This window comes from Saccopteryx bilineata, chromosome 3 (genome assembly GCF_036850765.1).
Source record: "Saccopteryx bilineata isolate mSacBil1 chromosome 3, mSacBil1_pri_phased_curated, whole genome shotgun sequence".
In the NCBI taxonomy this organism is placed as follows: domain Eukaryota; kingdom Metazoa; phylum Chordata; class Mammalia; order Chiroptera; family Emballonuridae; genus Saccopteryx; species Saccopteryx bilineata.
The window spans coordinates 118800335-118825772 of NC_089492.1; the positions used below are offsets into that span (position 1 = coordinate 118800335).

General features: G+C 40.3%; 1 protein-coding gene and 1 non-coding gene across 2 annotated transcripts in view; one reads left to right on the forward strand and one right to left on the reverse strand.

Moving 5' to 3' along the window:
• Positions 1–25438, forward strand: part of EHBP1 (EH domain binding protein 1) — a 591964-nt gene that overhangs the window by 63669 nt on the left and 502857 nt on the right. The gene's annotated exons all lie outside the window — the stretch shown is intronic.
• Positions 22407–22482, reverse strand: TRNAN-GUU (transfer RNA asparagine (anticodon GUU)). Its single transcript has one exon. It is a non-coding gene; the product is annotated as a tRNA-Asn (tRNA).

Consider the following 25438-nt stretch of genomic DNA (forward strand, 5'->3'; position numbering starts at 1 on the left):
GTTGGACTGGAATGCAAAGGACCCAGGTTCAAAACCTCAATGTCGCCAGATTGAGTGCGGGCTCATCCAGCTTGAGCACAGGCTCACCACCTTGAATGTGGGGTCGCTGGCTTGAGCATGGCATCATAGACATGACCCCATGGTCGCTGGCTTGAACCCAAAGGTTAAAGCCCAAGGTTGCTAGCTTAAAGCCCAACGTTGCTAGCTTGAGCCCAAGGTCGCTGGCTTGAGCAAAGGGTCACTTGCGCTGCTGTAGCCCTCCTCTGGTCAAGGCACATGTGAGAAAGCAATCAATGAACAACTCAGGTGCCACAACAAAGAACTGATGTTTCTCACCTCTCTCCTCTCTCCCTGTCTGTCTGTCTGTCCCTATCTGTTCTTCTCTCCTTCTCTCTGACTTTGTCTCTGTCTCTGTCAAAAAAAAAAAAAAAAAAAAGAGGGTATGCTAAATTGTTTTGCATTAGAAAAAAAATTTTATTTTGCAAGGGGTAAAAAAAAGAAGGCAGGGCTAAGGAACAATGTAGCAAGGTCGGGAACTAGGAAAAACTTAGAACCTATGTGTGAGCAAGATTAAAGGTGAAGCAGTAGCTGAGGGGATCATTCTGAGGAGATTTGAGATGTTTAATGGGAGTTTCTATTGAAGTGTGCCCTGTGGCGCTTGATATAACCCTTTCATCCACTGCTCCATGAAATCTACAATAAAACCTATGTTTCTTGTTAATGTCTTAGGGGAGTTTGTTCTTCAGAAGTACAGAACTGCTGAGTCCTACTTCATAGTGTCCGTTCTCAGGACAGGGCTGTGAGGCCCAGGCATATCTGGGTCACATTATTTATAAATATCAGCATCCTAAGCTGAAAATATACATAATTTTTTTTTTTTTTTTGTATTTTTCTGAAGCTGGAAATGGGGAGAGACAGTCAGACAGACTCCCGCATGCGCCCGACTGGGATCCACCCGGCACGCCCACCAGGGGCGATGCTCTGCCCCTCCGGGGGGTCGCTCTGTTGCGACCAGAGCCACTCTAGCGCCTGGGGCAGAGGCCAAGGAGCCATCCCCAGCGCCCAGGCCATCTTTGCTCCAATGGAGCCTCGGCGGGAGGGGAAGAGAGAGACAGAGAGGAAGGAGGGAGGGGGGTGGAGAAGCAGATGGGCGCTTCTCCTGTGTGCCCTGGCCGGGAATTGAACCTGGGCCTTCTGCACGCCAGGCTGACGCTCTACCACTGAGCCAACCGGCCAGGGCCTGAAAATATACATTATTTTTAAAAAACAGAATAAAGAAATAAACACCTGGAAATTATCATCACTGGGCCTAGAACGATATATGATAGTTTAGCTCTGAAGGATGAGAGTAGAATTTCATCTGGCAGAGGTGCACAAAATCAGATTTTGGCTTAACCCAGAACTTCCCTATGTACCTCACAAAATTGTTATAGAGCTTACACTCCAAATATTTCCAACCTGAACAATGTCACTTGTTCAGACCATTTACTTATGCTGCAAAATTTGTGTGAAAAATCAAAGAGTAAAACAGTATCTAGAAAATCCTGAGGCAGACACTTTCACTTGACTGAGAACTGGTTCCAGGCTCAGAAAATCAACAGCTGTAGCCTTCTGAGCTCATCTGGGAGGTAATGAGGTAATGGGTTAGATTTTCAGAGCTTCCAGCAGAGCTTGTGGTCACATTAAGCTCCGTAACTTTTACTTCCCCACAATTTTCTCCCCCCCCCCCCATTACAGAACAGGACCTATTAGGAAGCAAGGAGTAGCTTTTAAGAAAAGGGTCACAGAAAAACACATACTTTGAAAAAACTGGTAAGAGTGGAAATTGGATATGGAGAAAGATGACAGAGCATAGGAGAGACTCCGGGAAGCTTTTAATGTTTGAGAGCAGTGCACAGTGCACTGCTTGGAAATGACGGCTACTCAAATGAATAAAGCTGCAGGAATTTGTTGTGGGAGCTTAATTGCTTCAAGCCTTTGGTACCACTTCCAAGTCAGCTACCATTTTAATTGGAAAATTGATTTCTACAGAATGACTTGCAGGTACAAAGTGAGTGGATGGTGCTCTGCTGCAAAGATAACATAATGATATCCCTGAATGGGCTGCAGTGAGCCACCTCAACACCAGCTGCAAGAATCGAGCATCACAATGTGGAGGAAAGCACAAGGTTTAGAGTCAGATGGCCATGGTGAGAACCTAAGCTCTGGTACCATCAAGTGGTAGGTCCTGCAGTTCTTCTGAGCCTCAATATCCCTTTCTATAAAATAAGGTATGGTATGTCACATAATTGTTATGAGGTTCAATGGCTATAAAATGTAGATGGAGGCACTTAAATTTTATGTTTCTCTTACTTTTCTGAATTATGAAAGTAATACACGTTTAATGCAAGAAACCTGGAGAACAATAAAGACAACAGAAAACATCAGAGTAGTACTCATAATTCTACCAAACAAGGACAACAGGTAGTATGTCAATGTCTTCAATTTTTTTTTTTTTTTACAGGGACAGAGAGAGAGTCAGAGAGAGGGACAGATAGGGACAGACAGACAGGAACGGAGAAATGAGAAGCATCAATCTTTAGTTTTTCATTGCACATTGTAACACCTTAGTTGTTCATTGATTGCTTTCTCATATATGCCTTGACCATGAGCCTTCAGCAGACTGAGTAACCCCCTGCTTGAGCCAGCGACCTTGGGTCCAAGTTGGCGAGCTTTTGCTCAAATCAGATGAGCCCACGCTCAAGCTGGCGACCTCGGGGTCTCAAACCTGGGTCCTTGGCATCCCAGTCCAACACTCTATCCACTGCGCCACCACCTTCCTGGTCAGGCAATGTCTTCAACTTTTTTAACATATATGCACATGCACACATACAGAACACACTCTTTCTTATAAACAAAAATAGCATTTTAACTGTGCATATATTTTGTAGCTTGAATTTTACTTAAAAATATTTTATTTATTTATTTATTTATTTATTTATTTATTTATTTATTTATTTTTACTCAGAGAATGGGAGGCAGAGATAGATTCCGGCATGCACCCTGACTGGGATCCACTTGGCAAGCCCACAAGGGGACAATGCTCTGCCCATTTGGCGCATTGCTTTGTTGCTCAGCAACTGAACTCTTCTTAGTGCCTGAGGCAGAGGCCAGGGATCCATCCTTAGTGCCCACAGCCAACTTGCTCCTATCAAGCATGGCTGCAGGAAGGGAAGAGAGAGAGAGAAATAGAGAAGAGAGAGGGGGAGGGGTGAAGAAGCTGATGGGTGCTTCTCCTGTGTGCCCTGACTGGGAATTGAACTCGGAACATCCACACGCTAGGCTGACGCTCTACCACTAAGCCAACCAGCCAAGGTCTCACTTAAAAATATATTGAAAAATATTTCCCATGTCAATAATCTTCTACCACATGTTTAGGAAAGCATTTTTAAAACTGTAAAGGGCCATTCAAACATCATAGTTATTACTGAAGCATAATTGAGTAGATATATTAATCTCTTTCTCAATATACACAAAACCCCAAGCACCCAAAAGATTTTTCTGCATCATTTTATTGGCAATTCTCTAAATAAAACTTATAACAAATAGAATCATTTTTATCTATCTTTTCTTATTTTTCTTTTGGTACTTTCTTTCTAATAACTAGAAAGACAGAAGTTAACAAATGAAATTATGTGCCAGCATTTATTTTACTTTAAATGCCTTTGATTTATTCTCTTCAAATTTGTTTTGGCAACGTTGCATGGATTCTTTTGAGAAATGCTACATTTGTGCCATGGTGTTTTCCATTAACTAAATTTTAAAAAATTATCCAGAAATCTGGACCCACTGTCCCATTGCTTTCCATGTCCAAGTTCTTTTACTCTTGTGAAGAAGTGCTTTTTTTATGCATGCAACTAAAAATAAATTAAAACTCTGGTTTAGAAATGGTTAAAAATGATGACTTGGCAAGTTAATTTGTTGTAAGGACATTTCACCCATTTTTCCTTACTTCATTTGACCTGGATTGAGATTTAGGAGATGTGGATCCTTGTTCTGACTCTTACTATTCGTGCATCATGGACAAGCCCACCTTTTCCTCAGCCTTGGTTGTCTCATATATAAAATGTCAGGAGTAGAATAGATAATCTCTCAACATCTAAAATTTTCAGGCTACATCTGGAGTGTCAGATGAGCATTCTGATGGCACACCAGAGATAATGTAGACCAGCGGTTCTCAACCTGTGGGTCACGACCCCGGTGGGGGTCGAACGACCAAAACACAGGGGTCGCCTAAAGCCATCGGAAAATACATATTTGAGCTCTAGCCAGTTACTAAAATATTAAAATCTGTATTACTTAGTATTACTATTCTTTCTTGAGCTTCCAAGTACCATCTTTCCCTAATCCTTCCCCATTTAATTTCCTTGGCCCTTCTTCCTGGACCCCACACACCTCCAAATTCCAGCAGCTGAGCAGCCTCCAGCTGGCATCTCTTCTGATTGGTTAGTGGCTGATTTCATTATTTTAAAATGTCTTGACTATCACCCCCGGATATAAGGAGCTCCTTTGCATCCCTACAGCGTAATATATGCCAGCTCATGACAGAGGCTTAATGATTATCCCTGTGACTAAATCTTCTGAAGTTCACAGAATTGGAGGCTATGCTTTAAACTGGCTATTTTACATGTAGAAAGTGAACACCTTTACTGAACTTTGTGAGTTGTATGAACTTAAGTGTAATTTAAAGTTGAAATGTTTATTTTTCTAAGTATGTTCAGTTGCTTTTATTGTTTTAAAAAGTGAAAATTTTAAGTTAAGTTCTAGATATCAATATAGCAGGACGTATGAATATATTCTTTTTTTCTTAAACATTTTATTGAGGTATGTATCACATACCATAAAATTCACTGATTTAAAATGTACAATTGAATGGGTTTTAGCATATTCACAGAATTCCACAATAGTCATTACAATCTAATTTTAGAAATTTTATCACCCCAAAATGCCTACACCCATTAGCTGCCACTCCCTCTGCCCCCTCCCTCAGCCACTGGAGACCACTAACCTACTTTCTGTCTCCGTGGACTTGCCTACTCTGGAAACTCCATATCAATGGAATCATACAGTATATGGTCTTTTATGACTGTCTTCTGTCACTCAACATATTGTTTTCAAGGGTATGAGTGTATTCTTGATGTTTCAATAAAATTGAAACCAGAAGCAATTCTGGGCAAAAGTTGCTATAATAACATTTGGATTTGGTATTTCTGATCTCCTTTTCTGGATCTAGCTCTCCATCACCTCCAGGCAGTTTCCCAGTTGTAGTCTTATCTCCTCCACAAACACATTTCTGTCAGATACCTCAGTCTGTGGAGATCTGTTTTATCTAAACTCTCACAACTTGTTGAAAGTAAAGAATCATGAGTAGTGGGGACTTAATATGTTACTCTCCCCAATGGTAATTACTTCTAGCTAATAATTTCTTTTTTGACAGAGACTGAGAGTCAGAGAAAGGGACAGATAAGGACAGGCAGACAGGAAGGGAGAGAGATGAGAGGCATCAATTCTTCATTGCGGCATCTAAGTTGTTAATTGATTGCTTTCTCATATGTGCCTTGACCAGGGGGCTACAGCAGAGCAAGTGACCCTTTGCTCAATCAAGCGACCTTGGGCTCAAGCCAGTGACCTTGGGCTTCAAGCCAGTGACCTTTGGGCTCAAGCCAGCGACCATGAGGTCATGTCTATGATCCCATGCTCAAGCTAGTGACTCTGCACTAAAGCTGGATGTACTTGCGCTCAAGCCAGCAACCTCGGGGTTTCAAACCTGGGTCCTCTGCGTCCTAGTCCGCCGCTCTATCCACTGCGCCATCGCCTGTTCAGGTAATTTTTTAATAGCAAAATCAATTTTCTTTTTGGAGACCTAACTCAGGGCTAGGATCTGCACTAAGCATATTTTTATGCCTCATTTTAGGTAATTTTTGCTAACCAGAGAGGTATATATATATTAATATTTGAATTTCACTGAGGAGAAGATAGAGGTTCAGAATAGTTAAGTAAGTTCCTGAAAGCAACCAATTTATCAAATGGCAGAATCAGAATGTTCATCTAGATGTGTTTGGTTTCAAGGTCAATGCTCTTAATTACTCAATTTCATAGCATTTAAACATATGTTTTTCATATTTTAGTATGTCTGAAATTCGGATACCTCTTACAATTGATGGTATTATAATCGGCAATGGTTTTACTTTCTTAGTGACACATATAATAGTACATCTTACAATTGATCATGTCTGTTTTGATAAAAGTTGGCACTAAACAATATTCTCTCTGAATGAAATTATCTTTTAATGATGGAATTTAAGACATTTAGTAACAGAGTTAAGAGGAGAGAAGAAGATAGGTTTTGAGGGGAAATTTCCTCTTCAACATAGCAGTGTATCACATAATACAGATGACAACCTGTTTCTTCCCTGGATAGAAGTGACCTGGTAAATACTATCTGCAGGATGCCTTCATTGCAGACACTGATACCTTGAAATCTCTGTTTTTCCGTTTCAGTGTAGAACAATGATGGCTAGAACATCAGTTAAAGGTGTCAGAGTTATTCCAGTTGTATGACCAACTCTTAAGCCACATTTTAAATTACTCTGCTTAAACCTCCAATCCTCTTCTCTTTATCATATATATAAAATGATAACTCATTTTGGCCATAAATTTTGTTATAAATATGCTTTTTTCTTTTGTATGTTGTTTTTGGTTTGTAAAACTTTTTTCTAGTATAACTGACTTAGCTAGACAACTGGAATGATAGCAGATAAGAGCTGAACGTCAACAAGTAAGTCAACCTTTTTACCAGCCTTTGGGAGAGACTAGATAATATTTTAGCAGTAATATATATGTCTGGTTATGATCATTTTTGTGTTATTTATATAATACATAATAAGTTTGCCAAACTATAGAAACATTTTTCTTAGTTTTTAAAATTGAGATGTAATGGCCAATGTCATCCCAAAAACTTCAATACAAAATTGAGATATAATTGATGTATAGTATTACGTTAAAGTGCACAACATGTTGCATGGATACATTTATATATTGCAGTATGATTACTACCATTAGCTAACACCTCTTTCACATCACATTATTACTTGTTTTTTTGTGGTAAGAAAACTAGATCTAGTCTATTAGCAACTTTGAAGTTTACAATACAGTATTGTCAACTATAATCACTATGGTGTGCATTAGATCTCCAGAACTTATTTATCAATTAGTTACAAATTTGTACCCTTAAATTACATCTCCCCAATTCCCCCACTCCCAGCCCCTGATAACTACCATTCTACACTCTGTTTCTATGAGTTTGGTTTCTTTGTCTGGCTTATTTCACTTAGCATAATGTTCTTAAGGTCCATGTTGTTGCAAAGCAGGATCTCCTTTCTTATGGTTAAATAATATTCTATTATGTGTGTATATTTATCTCAGATCTTCTTTGTCCATTCATTCATTGACAGACATATAGGTTGCTTCCATATCATGGCTATTGTGAATAATGCTGCAAAAACCATGGGAATGCAGACATCTTTTCCATATAGTGTTTTTATTTCTCTTGGATATATACCCAGAAGAGGGATTTCTGGATTATAGAGTAGCTCTATTTTTGTATTTTTTTGAGGACCCTCCATACTATTTTCCATGGTGTCTGCACCAATTTGTATTTAAACCAACAGTGCACAGGGTTCCTTTTTCTTCACACTCTTGTTATCTCTTGTCTTCTTGATGATAGCCTTTCTTACAGGTGTGAGGTGATATCTCATTGTGGTTTTGATTTACATTTCCCTGATTATTTGTGATGTTGAGAATGTTTTCATGTACCTGTTGATCATCTAGATGTCTTCCTTGGAAAAAATGTCTATTAGATTCCTCTGCCCATTTTTAAATCATGTTGTTTGTTTTTTGGTTCTGTTGTTATTGAGTTGTGTCAGATTTTCTATATTTTGGACATTACCCCTTGTCCAGTATAGGGTTTGTAAATATTTTCTTCCATTCTGTAGGTTGCATTTTCTTCCTGTTAATTGTTTTTTTTGCAATACAGAGCTTTTTAGTTTGAGGTACCACTTTCTGATTTTTGCTTTTGTTGCTTGTGTTTTTGTTGTCAGATCCAAAAAATCATTGCCAAGACCAATGTCAAGAAGCTTTTTTATCTATGGTTGTTTTTTTTTCTATGAGCTTTATGGTATGTATCAGGTCATATTTTTGAGTCTTTAATCCAGTTCAGTTAATTTTTGTGAATGGTAGAAAATTTTATTTTTCTACATGTGGTTTTCTGGTTTTCATAATACCATTTGTTGAAGAGATTATCCTTTGGCCATTAAGTATTTTTGTCAAATATTAGTTGACTGTTATGGGGGGTTTATTTTTAGGCTTTCATTTTTGTTCTATTGGTCTAGGTGTCTAATTTTATGCCAGTAGCATACTGTTTTAATTACTATTGCAACTCCAGTAACTAATGTGTAATGGCTATAGTATAGTTTAAAATCAGGAAGTGTGACGCCTTTGTCTTGGTTCTTTCTCAGGCTTGCTTTGGCTATTTGGAGTCTTTTGTGGTTCCACACATGTTTTTTTCTATTTCTGTGAAAAATACTACTGGAATTTTGATAAAAATTGTATTGACTCTATAGATGGCTTTGGGTAATATAGACATTTTAACAATATTAATTCTTCAGATCCATGCACATGAAATATCTTTTCATTTGCATCTTCTTCCATATTTTTCAACCAAGTCTTATAGTTTTTATTGTACAGATTGGTCACTTTCTTGGTTAAATTTATTCCTAAATATTTTATTGTTTTTGATGCTATTCTTAATGGGGTAGTTTTTAAAATATTTGAGGGTTTTTTTGTATTTCCTGTTTGTCCCATTGATTGTTCAGGAATGTGTTGCTTAGTCCCCACATGCTTGTACATTTTCCAGCTTTCCTCTTGTTGTTGACTTCTGGTTTCATACCATTGTGGTCAGAAAGTATACTTGGTATGATTTCAATTTTCCTAATTTGTTAAGACTTGTTTTGTGGCTTATCATATGATCTATCTTGAAGAATGTTCCATGTGCACTAGAGAAGAATTTATATTTTTCTCTTGTTGGATGAGTTGTCCTACAAATATCTGTTAGTTTCATGTGGGTTTTATGGGTAAAGTCCAATGTTTTCTTCATTTTTTTCCATTTATTTATTTATTTATTTATTTATTCATTTTTCTGAAGCTGGAAACAGGGAGAGACAGTCAGACAGACTCCCGCATGCGCCCGACTGGGATCCACCCGGCACGCCCACCATGGGGCGACGCTCTGCCCACCAGGGGGCGATGCTCTGCCCATCCTGGGCGTCGCCATGTTGCGACCAGAGCCACTCTAGCGCCTGGAGCAGAGGCCAAGGAGCCATCCCCAGCGCCCGGGCCATCTTTGCTCCAATGGAGCCTTGGCTGTGGGAGGGGAAGAGAGAGACAGAGAGGAAGGTGCGGCGGAGGGGTGGAGAAGCAAATGGGCGCTTCTCCTATGTGCCCTGGCCGGGAATCGAACTGGGTCCTCCGCACGCTAGGCCGACGCTCTACCGCTGAGCCAACCGGCCAGGGCCTCATTTATTTTTTTTAGTGAGAGATAGAGAGAGAGACAGGGACAGAAAAACAGGAAGCGTGAGAAACATCAATTTTTTATTGCACTATCTTAGTTGTTCATTGATTGCTTTCTCATATGTGCCTTGACCGGGGGGGAGGGGCTCCAGCAGAGTGGGTGACCCCTTGCTCAAGCCAGTGACCTTTAGGCTCAAGCTAGAGACCCTGCACTCAGGCTGGTGAGCCTACGCTCAAGCCAGTGACCTCAGGGTTTTGAACCTGGGTCCCCAGCATCCCAGACCAATGCTCTAGCTACTGAGCCACCACTGCGTCAGGCCAATATTCTCTTGTTGATTTTCTGCTCCAGTACTAAAAGTGAGGTAATGAAGTACACTACTATTATCATATTGTTGTCCAGTTCTCCCTTCAGATGTATTACTATTTGTTTAATATATTTAGGTACTCCAATATTGGGTACGTATAAATTTATGGTTGTTATAACTTCTTTAAGAATTGACCCCTTTACCATTATATAATGACCTTTTTCTCATTACCATTTTGGCTTAAAACTATTTGTCTGATATAAATATAGCTAGTGCTGCTTTCTTTTGGCTTTCACCTGAATGGAATATCCTTTTCCATCTTCTATCTCAATACTTTCAGCCTATATGTATCCTTAAATCTGAAGTGAGTCTCTTATAAGCAGAAAATGGGAGAAACTTTTTTCACTGAATATTTTGGGAAAACCTCTGTCATACAGATAAACAGAATAGAACAGTCTGTGCTTTCTGTGGAAATTTATATATGGTACACACACACACACACACATATAACATTTGGTTGCAGGGGCATATATAAAAATATATTCCACATATGTTCCACAATGAATTTGGGCCTAGTTTCTGAACTTTGGGCTATTCTTGGACTTAACTTATTGCAAAGTGTCAAATATCAGAAATTTTTGCTTGTTAACTGTTCTGCTTTCTCACACCAAACTAAGCCAGTTTTGATGAAAAAATTTGTAAAATATGAGTGTAGATAAAAGAGTAAACAGACTTCTTTTAATAACATGAGATTTAGGAATCAAACATAGCAGGCAGACGATCCTGTAGGAATTTCAAGTGATATTTTATGATGGTTCACTAAAGGATGTTTTAAGCCTTGGTTTACACAGCATGCTACTTTATATAGTATTCTTTATTCTTGGGATTCCTGTAAGATGTAATATTGTACTGTTATAGATAATCATCTCTGCTATCTGGCCAGGGGTGATGGGAATAAAGAAAAGTAATGTCTAGCTCTTAGGAGAAGTAGAAAAGAAGTTTTAGAAGACTAAAGGCCAACACATAAAAGAAATGTGAAATAGTGAATATTTTGAGTAGGATAACTATACATCCTAAAAAATAAATACAACTTGAAAATATGTCTGAATGTTTTAATGAACTCATTAATAATTACCAATTTTATGGCCTTTGCAAGGAGATAGCCTTGACATCTTATAAAATATCCAAGGCTCTTCTTATATTCAATTATCATTACTCTTCTTTTTTTTTTTTTTTTAAAGCTTAGTTTATTTATTTATTTATTCATTTTAGAGAGGAGAGGGAGAGACAGAGAGAGAGAGGAGAGACAGAGAGAAGGGGGGAGGAGCTGGAAGCATCAACTCCCATATGTGCCTTGACCAGGCAAGCCCAGGGCTTCGAACCAGCAACCTCAGCATTTCCAGATCGACGCTCTATCCACTGCGCCACCACAGGTCAGGCCATTACTCTTCTTTTAATTGTATAATTAGTGGTTGCTTTATTCATTATGCATTTGTGAGGCATATGCCAAAGACTGGGTATTTAAAAGCTACAAAACGGGCCCTGGATGGTTGGCACAGTGATAGAGTGCCAGCTGGCTTGTGGATGTCCCGGGTTCGATTCCAGTCAGAGCACACAGGAGAAGAGCCCATCTGCTTCTCTGACCCTCCCCCTCCTTCTCCCTTCTCTCTCTCTCTTCCTCTGCCACAGCCATGGCTTGATTAGTTTGACCACATAGGCTGGGTGCTGAGGATGGCTCCATGGAGCCTCCCTCAGGAACTAAAAAAAAGAAAAGAAAGAAAGAAAGAAAGCTATAAAACCGCAGAGTTCTTGCTCTTGGGCTGCTTAACATTTGGTTACTGGAGCCAGATATATAAAATTATTAAACAAAAAAGCAATATAATGACAATGTTTCAATGAGGAAGAAATAGCAAGGATATAGAGAAAAAAACCCAATATTTCTTTTGCTGTTTTTTAAGAAAACAGCCTCCTAGAGAGGGTCAATTCTACTAAATGGAAAGCGCCTTTAATGAGATGAGCACTATGAAGAAATTGGCCATGGGAGTCTGAGGGTAAAAGCTGGGAAGAGATGAACTGCAATGCTTAATAGAGGAAAATAACTTGAAGTTGTGGTTCAATCCAGAGGGGAGTGAGTAAAGATAAGGAATAGAAGAAGAGAAGGGTCATCGAGGGAAAGGGGGACTGGTTAAAGGCCATTCGACCATGAAAGGCTGCAGTGATGTTCAGTGTGCCATTTTGAAATTCTTTGTATCCTTGTGACGTGAGCACTCTTTCTCTGACCTTCCCAGCATGCTATCTATAGTAAATTCGACTCTTCTCAAAAATGTTTTGTGTGGTAGAGTAGTTTATTTTTACTCTTTGTGTGTGTGACTACCAAAGAAAGAGCTAAGTTTCACATGATGGATCTCAAAGAGAACAACCGAAGAAGTAGAAGGCAGAGGAAGCCATGGGAACCTAAGGCTTGGAGAAACTCACAAAAATCTTAGAGGATCTTAGACTATGGAATTTTACTCAAGGCAGGGTCAGAGAAAGGAAGCCCAAGCCAACATCAAGTTTACATAAATAAAGAGGGGTACAATCCACATAAGTGGTGTGTGTGTGTGTGTGTGTGTGTGTTGTGAGAGATTAATCCAAATATTGGAAATAATGGTGTTTTAGGAATGGTTGCAGGACAACAATGGGGGATTATAAAGTGAGGCCTAGCATAAGCAAGACTGTTAGCAGACAAAGACACAATGAGAATATTTTGGCTATAGCTGGAGAATGACTGTTTTAACATCTTTTCTTTTTTGCCCTGAAGGAATACATTTTCAATTCCTCTTTAAGTTTCTAATGTTTCAATGGGAAACAAGTCTCAGATCCAGTGTTTGCAAACTTGTTCTTAACAACAGAACCTTATCTTCATATAAAACTTAGTCCCAAAGTGCAACACATAAAACAGATTAAAAACTCAGTTGCCTTGGTTAAGAGGGTGGAGGTCCTGTGTCTGTGCACCCCCACTCCCATTCCTTAGAATTCCGGGGGCTCCATAGAGAACAGCCTGAGAAACAGTGTCCTAGACAAGAGAAATAAGACTGTCTCATTGATCTCCTTCTTGATTAAAATATACTGACCTTGCCAGGAGCAATTCCATTTAGAAGTATGTGCCAGAAAGTGAAAAAGGTCGATAATAAATAATGTTGGCAAGGGAATGGGGAATGGACATTCTCAAACACTGTTGGTGAGAGTGTAAATTGGTGAAGACTGTTTGAAGACAATTTAAATGTACAAGCGATGTGATCCCGCAGTTTCACTTTGAGAAATCTATAGCAACACATTTCTTTACAAAATTGTATATACAAGCATACTCATTATTTATGACTGTAAAATCAGAAACAAATGGGAATGATTAAGTAAGTCAATTATGCTACCTCCATATAATGGAATATTATAGTCAGTAAAATTAAAGTAGTAGATCTATTTATATTGATATACAAGAATGTTCCTAATACACTGTAAAGTGAAAATTTAAATTACCAAATTCCATGGCTAATTTGATTAAATTTTTGAAGCAAACAAAACACACATTCTATGAAAGCTGTGAAAGCACTTCTAACTGAAAAATATAAACAAAAGCAAAAAAAGAAACAAAAAACCTCAAAAAAATGGTTAGTCCCAGGAGTTAGGGTTTACTTAGGAGAAGGGAAGTGGAGGTATAGTTAAGGTGGGGCATACACTTTTTATTATATAGATGTTTGTATTATATGAGTTCTTTTTACAAAAGATTTGCATTAATTTTATACTTTAAAAAGCAATAAAGAGAAAGATAAAAAACTTTCCATCTTTTCAAGGACTGGTAAATTTCCTCTTTTCTCTGAATAAAATTCAAATAACATACCCTGCTTCTCTTTTACCCCCGGCTGCCAGGGGGTCTAGCTTGAACCTAGTAATGACATTGACCTTTAGACCTAAAATATTTACCATTTCCTTTTGCTTTAGTCCTGCTTTTCTATAGCTACTTAACTAACTTTCCCCCAAAGCTTCCTGGACTCATTTTTCAAAAGCGATAGAAATAGGTTATAAAGAAAGAAACTGTTGGGTAAACAAATGTTTTTTAGGTTTGCTCCCTTATATTGGGGCAGTGCCTTGTGTGTATAGTCTATGAAAGGTTGCGGGTGCTTAACTTCAGGGCCGCAGATTGCAAATCACAAATTGCTTTCCTGCTTGGGAGGAGCGACTGTTTGCTATTTGTTGGAAAAGGGGTTTTTTCCTTAGCTGGTTTTGGCTAGATAGTAGAGAGAGAGAGAGAGAGAGAGAACCTTGCTGAGGGGTGGGGGGGCCTGGGAGTCTGGAAGGTGAATCTGGAAAATGACTCCAGGTTATGGAACCAGAGACAGAGTAGGGGCTTGGGAACCCTGAGAGAAAGGAAAGAGATCTTCCCTGCCTGTTTGCTCATTTGCCATTACGAGACTTTTGTAAACAGAATGGCCCACCATTTTCTGGCTCCACAGTTCCTTTACCGTCTGCCTGAATCCAGTGTGAACCTGCATGGCCATGGCAACGGCCACTGGCCTTACACAAACTATAAATACCTCATTATAAGCAGCCCATACTGTATTTCTCTCTGAGCACCAACCTCTTTAAGGTCAAGCGTGGGCTGAGCAGTGAAGGATTTAATTTACTATTTACACTTTATACTCTAATTATTCTCACACGGAGCCTGAGGATAAGAATCTGTACTTTTGCATCTATATAAAACACTTGTCTCTACTCCAAATTTAAGAGCTGCAAGGATAGACGGGGCCTTATGTGACAAGTCTTGTCTTCATCCTGTAGCTGGTGGGAAACCACTGAAGGTTTTTATGCAAAGGAGTCATAACTGGATCCTAATCAAGTTTGAAAAAGATAACTGGCAAAGGAGAGAGTAGCTTGGCGCAGGGAAAGGCAGAGATGCTCATTAAATACCTGTAGAACAGTTGGATAATTGACGGTTAAATGCCCAAGGTAGTTCTCAAGTCTGCATTTAATGGAAGGGAGTGTGCGTCATTTGTCAGTAATGCTGGGGTTGGGTCACTTGGTCTGAACATGGGTTAGTTAGGCCCTTAGCATAGGTCCAGCGAGATTAAAAAACAAAAAGACAATATTGAGTTTCAGACTGCAATCTTAAAGCCGGCAAGCCATTTCATAAGTGGAGTATATAAACAGCTCCAGGCAGAGACAGCCCTGTGGTCAGAAAAGGGTGGAAGGCAGCGGGCTTGCCAGGTGCAGTGGCAGCCAGCGTCTTTATTATACGGAGAGGGGCTCCTCCTCTTCACTAAGGCAGATGAGGATATTATCTGTGTCACCTCTGAGAAGGGAATGCGGCCCCAACAATGGCACCTGCTTGGTGTCAGACCTAGTTCAAGCTTGATTCTGTCAGTTATTAATTGTGTGATCTTTCATGGACAAGAGTGTGGTGGTTACCAAGGGTGGGGGGGAGGGAGGACATGGGAGGGAGGGAGGGAGAGAGTTAGGGGGAGGGGGAGGGGCACAGAGAACTAGATAGAGGGTGACGGAGGACAATCTGACTTTGGGCGAGGGGTTTGCAACATAATTTGATGACAAAATAACCTAGACATGTTTTCTTTGAATATATGTACCCTGATTTATTAATGTCATCCCATTACCATTAATAAAAATTTATTAAAAAAAAAAATTGTGTGATCTTAAGTAATCCCTCAGAGCCAGTTTCCTCATTTGTAAAAATACCCATTCTGGGTTGAGAGGGTTTTAAATAAGGAAAGGCAAATTAATCCTCAGGACCAAATGGGACTTTTGTTTTTTATCTTGTTTTTAAATATTCCAATTTATACCCACAAAAAGATTTAGGATGCAGTTGTTACATTGATGCAGATCGCCTGGGGTGTCAGTTTCAGGCTTTGTACATTGAACAGTTTACAGAATTAATAGTTGGTCTGTGTTCTCCCTTTAGTTCTGTGAGTGTCACACAGAGAGAGGACAACTACCTGCCCTGTGACCCAACCTCACAGGGGGTAGGGGCAGGCTCCTCCCCCTCCAGGAACCCAGCCTAGCCTCCAACTCCAGGAGGAGCGTGGACCTCAAACCTACCCTCAGAGGCTTGGAAGTTGCTGCCCTGGGCTCCCAAATACACCCTACTGGTCCAGCGTTTGGCAGTTGGCAGTTCGGGGCTCCGGGAGGTCTTGGTTAATTGCAGTGTGCCCGGTCCTCCTAAACATGGGGCGGGGTGTCAAAGGAATAAGTGACTAAAAAAAATGTTGCTAAATGAATATTGGTAATATGTGTGGGTGAGTTATACAGTGCATCCGTAAAGTCATGGTGCACTTTTGACTGGTCACAGGAAAGCAAAAGAAGACGATAGAAATGTGAAATCTGCACCAAATAAAAGGAAAACCCTCCCAGTTTCTGTAGGATGATGTGGCAGCATATGTGCATGCACAGATGATGATATAACACCGTTTATACAGTGGAGCAGCCCACGGCCATGCCAGTCAATATGTGGATGGTACAGAGGAAAGTTCAGTATGTTCTGTGGCTCCCTAAATTCGAATCCATGACCAAAGTGCAACGTGAATATCGGCGCGTTTATAACGAAGCGCCACCACATAGGAATAACATTACTCAGTGGGATAAGCAGTTGGAGGAAACCAGCAGTTTGGTGGAGAAACCCCGTTCTGGTAGGCCATCAGTCAGTGACAAGTCTGTAGAGGCTATACAGGATAGCTACCTAAGGAGCCCTAAAAAAATCTGTGTGTCCATGTTCATTGCAGCATTGTTCACAGTGGCCAGGACATGGAAACAACCAAAAAGCCCGTCAATAGATGACTGGATAAAGAAGATGTGGCACATATACACTATGGAATACTACTCAGCCATAAGAAATTATGACATTGGACCATTTACAGCAAAATGGTGGGATCTTGATAACATTATACGAAGTGAAATAAGTAAATCAGAAAAAACCAGGAACTGCATTATTCCATACGTAGGTGGGACATAAAAGTGAAATTAAGAGACATTGATAAGAGTGTGGTGGTTACGGGGGGGGAGGGGAGAGAGGGAAAGGGAAAGGGGGAGGGGGAGGGGCACAAAGAAAACTAGATAGAAGGTGACAGAGGACAATCTGACTTTGGGTGATGGGTATGCAACATAATTGAACGACAAGATAACCTGGACTTGTTATCTTTGAATATATGTATCCTGATTTATTGATGTCGCCCCATTAAAAAAATAAAACTATAAAAAAAAATCTGTGCATGAGCCCACATCAAACTGCACTGAATAGGTATGAAACTGGGAGAGTTTTCCTTTTATTTGGTGCAGATTTCATATTTCTGTCATCTTTTGTTGCTTTCCTGTGACCTGTCAAAAGTGCACCATGACTTTACGGACACACTGTATTTCAAATGAATTGGGAGGAGAAACTTCCTGGTTTAAAATAAAGTGCATGGTAGACCTCCTTCCACCATGCCTGACCGATGTGAGAATTCTCAGTTACTTTCCCGTCCCTACCCAGCCTTAGACTCCCCATTGTCTGGGAATGACTGGATGCATCTCAGGGAGGAGGGAGGAAATCATCTGGATTTTAGTGAAAAATCTTATCCCAGCGACTGGAAAAGAAAATTCAGTTGCTGTCCTCTAGCAGTTCTTCTAAAGGCAGCGTTCTTTTTTCTGCTCCTCTCCCCAGCCATGGGGATGTGGGAGGTGGGAGCTGCCATGCATCTGTAATGTCACCCAGGTGGTATCAGGCTGCCTCCCTACCCCCCATCCTCGTGAGCCTGTCCTGGTCTTCTACTGTTGTTCTCACTCAAGCTGCAACTGGCGCCTGGGCCCCAGAACAGCAGGAAGGGACTAGCAAGGACATTCTGCCCTAAAACCCTACTCACCCCCACCCCCACCCCTGTCCCCAGGCATCCTGCTAAAATCCAACCTTCCCTGAGCCAAGTGGCATTGCCAACCTCTACTTCACAGCAGGTGGTTTGCAGGTCCAGAGGAGGGAAAGCACTCCAGTGGAGAGAAAATGCACTAGTGTAGATCAGAGTTTATTAACGTGATGCCCTTCAGGAGATGGACAAATTCTTGCAAAGTGTAGTTCTGTGAGTTGTAATACACACGTATGTTTTTCTGGGGAAAGTATCAAATGGGTCAGTGACTCAGAAATGCTACCAAACTAATAATATTGGTATTATGTGTGAGGTGTATTTCAAATGCATTGGGATCAGAAACTTCATGGTTAAAATAAACATGAAGAAAAAAATAGTTAAACCATGTTAAATCTCCCTCCATCATGCCTGAAAATATGGGGATTCTCAATCTGTAAGATATTCTCCAAGATCCCTATGTCCTCCTTTAACATTCTGGGGAATATTTGCAGTACAAAACAAGCTATGCTGTCTTAATGCTGTTGCTAGCAGACGGAAAATGGGGGAGAAATATACATATATAGAACTTAACCAAATGCCAGGTGTCTTATTTTTGTTTGTTTTCCAAAACACATTTGCAGATGGAGAAAGTGGGTGTGGAAAGGGAACATCCCTCCCGTGCCAGGCATCTTTCAAACTGTCTTTTTTCATCCCTGCGTCTTCAGTCCCCATTCACATATGAGGAAATTAAGGAAAAAGAGACCACATAACTTGCCCAAAGTTACAGCATTTGAAATAGATCTCAAAACTCTTTGGATCCAAAATCAATACTTTACCTACTCCACTAAGAGATTCCTGAGGGAAATTTTTTAATTACCAGTAAAATTTGCATTTAGTATAAAAACACTTTCAAATTATTCTCCCTTAAAAAAAAAAAGTATTCTGTCTCCTAAATTACAGGTCTTGAGGGGGCCAGCTGGGGAACCCCTGGAGGAGAGGAGGCATGCTGAACAGATAGATAATCCCATAGCTATTTCCCACATCAGGCCACTAGCGGAAGCCAGGCCTGGATTAGAGGGTTAGCAGTCACTGCCATGCCAATGCACCAGAAACATCACCAGTACATTCAAGTAGGTGAAAAATAGGTTTCAAAGAGCAAGTTCCAAAAAAAAAAACTGTTTAAAGGAAGGCGGGGGAGGGGTCTCTGAGTTTAGGTGGTAGATTGCATGCATATATCTAATTTCACTTCATCCTGAAGCATGCTAAAACTACATTAAAGAGATTTTAACACAAGACATAAACACACAAGTATAGGGAAAATAAGAGCGTTGGTAAGAGCAATTAAATTTTGGAAGCTGGAAAGCAGATGGACAAGTGGTAAGTGATTTAACAGGCCCAAGAAAGCTGAATCCCCAGCTGGCTTCAAACCACAGAATGCTCAGAAGTTTCAGGAGTTGGCAACATTAAATATGCCTAGGACTGAGGTAAATGAGAGGTCTCAAATAAGGAAGAAAAAGCTACTTAAAAAGCAATTCTATTCCTAGCTGCCTTTTCTCTCCTGGTGACAACAGGTGACTGTCCTGCCTCACTCCTAACGGAAGTATGGAAGTTCTGTCTCTGTAGACGGTAAAGTAGATAGCCCGGACTGAGGGATGCCGGCACTGTCGAAAGCAGGGCTTCCTTCTGGAGGAGGATGTGGGCCCGAATTAGCTCATAGACTCTGCCTTTCCCTCTAGATCTTTTTCCTCATTTGTTTCTCAGGCAGACTCTCATCTACCAAGCAGGAGATTAGAAAATTCTTCTCAGGGAATCTGACCAGAACAAGAAGAAAATGTAAAAATACTAACTATAAAGGTCTCCTAATTAACAGCCCACCCATATCACCTTACAGTAAAGTTTAAAGTTGGCCAGCCCTGACCACTTGCTCAGTAATTTTTATTTGTTTTTAGTTCCCACTATTTATCAAGAGCAAAAAGCCAAAGATAAAATATCTGAGGAGTCCCTACTGTGAAAGAGACCCGAATAGATGCAATAGAAAGATAACATGGAGCCACAGCGACTATGCAAGGAGGAGAAAACAAACAAACAAGAATTCCTATATCCTCAGATAATGGGCAGCACTGCATACATGAAACAAAAATAGGATGCTATAAAAAATAAATAAAAAGGTTCATTTAGAGAACAAAAGAACTCATAGAAATTAAAAATAAGCCTTGACCAGTTGGCTCAGTGGTAGAACGTCAGCCTAGAGTGTGGAAGTCCCAGGTTTGATTCCCAGTCAAGACACACAGGAGAAGTGACCATCTGCTTCTCTATCCCTCCTCCTTCTCTCTCTCTCTCTCTCTCTCTTCCCCTTCCACAGCCATGGCTCAAGCAGTTTGAGTTGACCCAGGCACTGAGGATGGCTCCATGGCCTCCGCCTCAGGTGCTAAAATGGCTCTGTTGCGAGCAATGGAGCAACACCCCAGGTGGGCAAAGCATCGCCCCCTAGTGGGCTTGCCAGGTGGATCCCAGTCAGGGCACATGCGGGAGTCTGTCTCTGCCTCCCTACCTCTCACTTAAAAAGAAGAAGACATTAAAAACAATTATGAAATAAACAACAGAAGGGCTAGAATGTAACATACAGAACTTTCTCAGAAAGTAGAACAAAGATTACATAAAGAGGAAAGAATAAGAAAATGAGAGTTTTGTTCTAGAAGGTTCATTATCCAAATAATAAGAGCTTCAGAAAGGGAAAAATATATAAATGGAACAGAGAAAATGACCAGTGAAATAATTCAAGAAAATTTCTCAGAACTGAAGAACATGGGTTGTCAGATCAATGGGACCTATAGAGTGCTAAGCACAATAGATGAAAACAGACCCTCATAAAGGCACATTATAAATTTTCAGAACTCTGGAGCAAAGAGAATTTATATAAACTTCTAGAAAAAAATAAAAACACATACATAGAATTAAGAATCCAAATAACTTCAGACCTCTTTACAGTGGCACCATAAACAAGAAAGCAATGAAGCAATACCTTTAAAATTCTGAAGGAAGATTATTTCCAACCTAGAATTTTATACCTAGCCAAATCACCAACTAAGCAGGACTATTTATATTGTTCACAATGCCAGGGAGCAACGTTTAGAATATGGAATTGTACAATAAAGTGGTTTGCATTCAAGCATGAGGATAGAACATAGACATTTTCAGTCACTAAAGCCTCAAAAACTTATTTCTCACGTACCCTTTCTCAAAAGATTACTGGAGAGTGTGCTCCACTAAAACAAGAGAGGGGAAAGGAAAACATGGCATACAGGGAGGGCTGGCTTTGTGGTTTTCAATCCATACAGTTGCACAGGGTTTCTCATGTAAAAGGGACCCATTGCTTGTTTTAATGCCCTGCTGTCATCATTTTTAAATTATTAATAATTTTTAAACATGGAACTCTGCAGTTTTATTTTTCACTGGGTCCCACAAATTATGCATTCCATCCTGGATACAAAAAACAGGTGATCCAACTCAGGAGAAAGGCAAAGAAAATCTCTATGAAGACAACAGAGGGAGATTACAGGACAAGTATCACAGACATAGAGGACAGCTGTTCCAGAGGGGAGCTTGAGATTGGCTGTCATAGCAAAGTTCCCACTGTTATTTTACTCTCTATTTCAATCTGAGGACAGAATGCTTGAATAAACCTTGCCCATATTCTTACCTGTGTCGTGATCATTTGCTGACTAATTTTCTGCTCTCTTTCCATGCCTTGATGCCTGGATCAGCTGAGGACACTTATTTTATCTCACCAGACTTTCTGCTTAAACACCTGAAAGCTGGAGCTAAGGTAGAAAATAGAAAGCATCCCATACATTCTGCCCGTATTTCTATCTGACTCCAGATGTGCTGAGTGTGCATAGACCTGTGTTTGCTAAGAACTAGCTTACAACATGCCCACTGATTTCCCCAGAAAGGGTTCTTGTAAACTCTCAGGGGAGCTGTCAACAAGAGATTCTGTTGCGTTCAACTGACAGCTCCCCTGAGTTTTCAATTAATAGTGTAACTTTGATCTTTCTTTATGCAGCTACAAAATTTTCAAAGCTAAACATGTTGTTTTGGTATATAAATATAGGCGGTAGAACCATAAAGAAAACAGGAAATTATTAACACAAAAATGTGCACTAGTAGTAACCTCTGGGTGGCTATTGAGGGAGAGTGAGCAGAGGAGAAACCAACTGTTAATATACTGCTCACAAAAATTAGGGGATATTTTATAGCTTCATATCATTTTGAAATATCCCCTAATTTTTGTGAGCAATATATTCTTTTTTTTTTTTTTTTTTTTTGCATTTTTTTTTTCTGAAGCTGGAAACGGGGAGAGACAGTCAGACAGACTCCCACATGCACCCGACCGGGATCCACCCGGCACGCCCACCAGGGGCGATGCTCTGCCCACCAGGGGGCGATGCTCTTCCCCTCTGGGGAGTCGCTCTGCTGCGACCAGAGCCACTCTAGCGCCTGGGGCAGAGGCCAAGGAGCCATCCCCAGCACCTGGGCCATCTTTGCTCCAATGGAGCCTTGGCTGTGGGAGGGGAAGAGAGAGACAGAGAGGAAGGAGGGGGTGGGGGTGGAGAAGCAAATGGGCGCCTCTCCTATGTGCCCTGGCCGGGAATCGAACCCAGGTCCCCCGCACAACAGGCCGACGCTCTACCGCTGAGCCAACCGGCCAGGGCCTGTGAGCAATATATTCTTAAACTAGGCTGGGTGATGACTACATGGGTATTGAGTTTTTATTCTTCTTTAAACTGTTCCTACATTTAAATAAACTCTTCTGAATGCATGATACAGTAAAATATAAAATAATGAATGTCAATGTCACCATCATAAGACTAATTTCATCAAAGGCCACATTGGCCCTTGAGCTACATCATTACACATAGTCCTTTCGTCATGGAATTTCAAATAAAAGACCAGACCACCCAGTCTAACCTCCTTTTTATTTGTAACCATTATTATTTTAACTGGCTTTGTTCTATCTTTATATTATGTAAGCTGCAACAGGTGAGTTGTTAGATTCTCCTTGTTTCCTAGTGGTGTTTCTGCCTTTTTCCTTCATCTGGACCCTTTATCTTTTGAAGAATAACATGGAGATTATTTTTGTGTGTGTGACAGAGACAGAGAGAAGGACAGACAGGGACAGACAGACAGACAGGAAGGGAGAGAAATAAGAAGCATCAATTACTTGTTGTGGTACCTTAGTTGTTCATTGACTGCTTTCTCATTTGTGCCTTGATGGGGGTGGGGGAAGGCTACAGCAGAGCAAGTGACCCCTCGCTCAAGCCAGCAACCTTGGGCTTCAAGCCAGAAATCTTTGGGCTCAAGCCAGTGACCATGGGGTCATGTCTATGATCCCATGCTCAAGCCAGCAACCTCGGGGTTTTGAACCTGGGTCCTCTGCATCCCAGTCTGATGCTCTATCCATTGTTCCACCACCTGATCAGGCAAGACTGAGATTTTTCTTCACTGGCCTTTTTAATTTCATTTTGTTCAGATATATGGGGTGAGGTAGTGGATGGGGAGACTGAAAGAACAAAACTATTTTTTTTACTATAGAATCTTTACTGCCTTTACTTCTCCAGGATGTATTCATTTAGTGTTTACACATTTCAGTGCAAAGAGCTTGGGGTCTCTTTGCCAAACTGAGTATGAGCTGACTCATTGACATAATCTCAAATGACCCATTGGTCCAGTGAGTAACATCCTGGAAGAAACATGAGTTATTGTTAGTCATAATTATGCTTCACCTTTCCTGGAATGCTTTGAAGGCACTAGGCATCAGCAATATCTGTCATCAAAAACTTTTTTGTCTGCAATTTCTGTGACTGCATTCAGCTTGTTCACTACAGAGAAAGTATTTTTTCCTAAGACAATGGCTTTCTTTCTATAAAAGTTATCTACTATTTAGCCCACCTGCAGAAAGGAAGTTGCCACAGATTCTGAAGAGCCAATCTATTTCTTAGCTGTTCTCGAATGAGCAACCGTTTCTTGGTAGCTCTAGAGTTTTGTTACAATCGAAGAAGTTGAGTAACTTGTCAGCTGGTCATTTGTAACCAATAAAACTGAAAAGATTATTTACCTTTATTTAAATTTTGTATAAATAAAGAAGAGCTATAATTCTGGAATTGTGTTAAGGGTTAACTTTTTTATGGACTTTCATCTGGATGAGATTTTGCTTAGATCTTTGTATTCCTGGCATGAAGGAATTACAAGTCAAAGTCAGAACCATACCTATTAATTTGTTGGTTGTTTTCATGGTGTAATGAGTTAAAGAATAAACTGAAGCACTGAGATATGAGTGGTGTTATAAAATTTTTAGTTGCAAAAGCTAAAACTTTTTAACACAACTTACTAAAACAAGAAATTTACTATAATAAGGATATAAGAGAATCACAGAAACCAAGGACAGGCATAAGATTTTCCTGCAAGAAGGGATTAGAACCAGGAATTGGAAGGATCCAGGGACTCTCTCTGCTCCTCTCTGTTAATGTCTATCATTTTTCTTCAGAAAAGCAGATGACCTTTTCTTTGCTTCTAGCAGAATGAGGCAACTCCTGTGTTGGTCTATGTTCTATGTTAGAATAGTCTAGATCAGTGGTTGGCAAACCGTGGCTCGTGAGCCACATGCGGCTCTTTGGCCCTTGAGTGTGGCTCTTCCACAAAATACCACATGTGGGTGCAAAGGCCAGTTTAGGAGTACCCTAATGAAGTTAATAACAATGTACCTACTTATATAGTTTAAGTTTTAAAAATTTGGCTCTCAAAAGAAATTTCAATCATTGTACTGTTGATATCTAGCTCTGTTGACTAATGAGTTTGCCAACCACTGGTCTAGACTATGCTGAAATAAGAAATAAATTTGAATCCATAAACATTTCTTTCCTCTTTGATGTCACAATTGTCTATGGGATGGGGAGTGCTGCTCCATTTATAACTATGCCATCTAGAACACGTGGCCTCCAAGGTCACTGCTGTGGGGAAACAGAAAGTGAAATAATATCAGAGATCTTTTCAACAGCTAAGCCTGAAAATGGTTGGAATCACTTCTGATTATTTCTCATTGGCCAGAACTTAGTCACATGGCTCCAATCAACCTGCAAGGGAAACTGGGAAACAGAAGGAGCATATGGACATTTAGTGAGCACTAACAGTCTCAGTTACATCTGTAATCAACAAACAACCCAGACCAATTAGTTGAACTTTTTGTTTCCTGGAAGTGATTCTTTTAGTTCAAACTCCACATTCCTAGGGAAGAGACTCTGGCCCAGCTTTGGTCAGATATCCTGTGATCTCACCTGCTCTCCCTTGGAGAGAGAATCCTATTGAACAGAATGGCTTCTAGGTTTCCACCAGTTTTAAAATGTGATTCGACTGTAGAAGCGAAGGACAATCCAGTACTTAGAAAGAATAGGCTCTTCAGACTCTGTCTGCTACCTGGGGACATGTTTCATTTCTGAGGCCCTGAGAGTCAGTCTCTGTCTTATGCTATTTCTCAATAATGTTATCTGTGTTTTATGAAATTCTCTACTTTAAAGGTAAAAATATAGTGAACCCACATGGAAAGGTTAGAACTTACCGCTTTTGTCCCTAAATAAAATTGCCACAAAACCTATTTCTGGAAATATAAGGTGC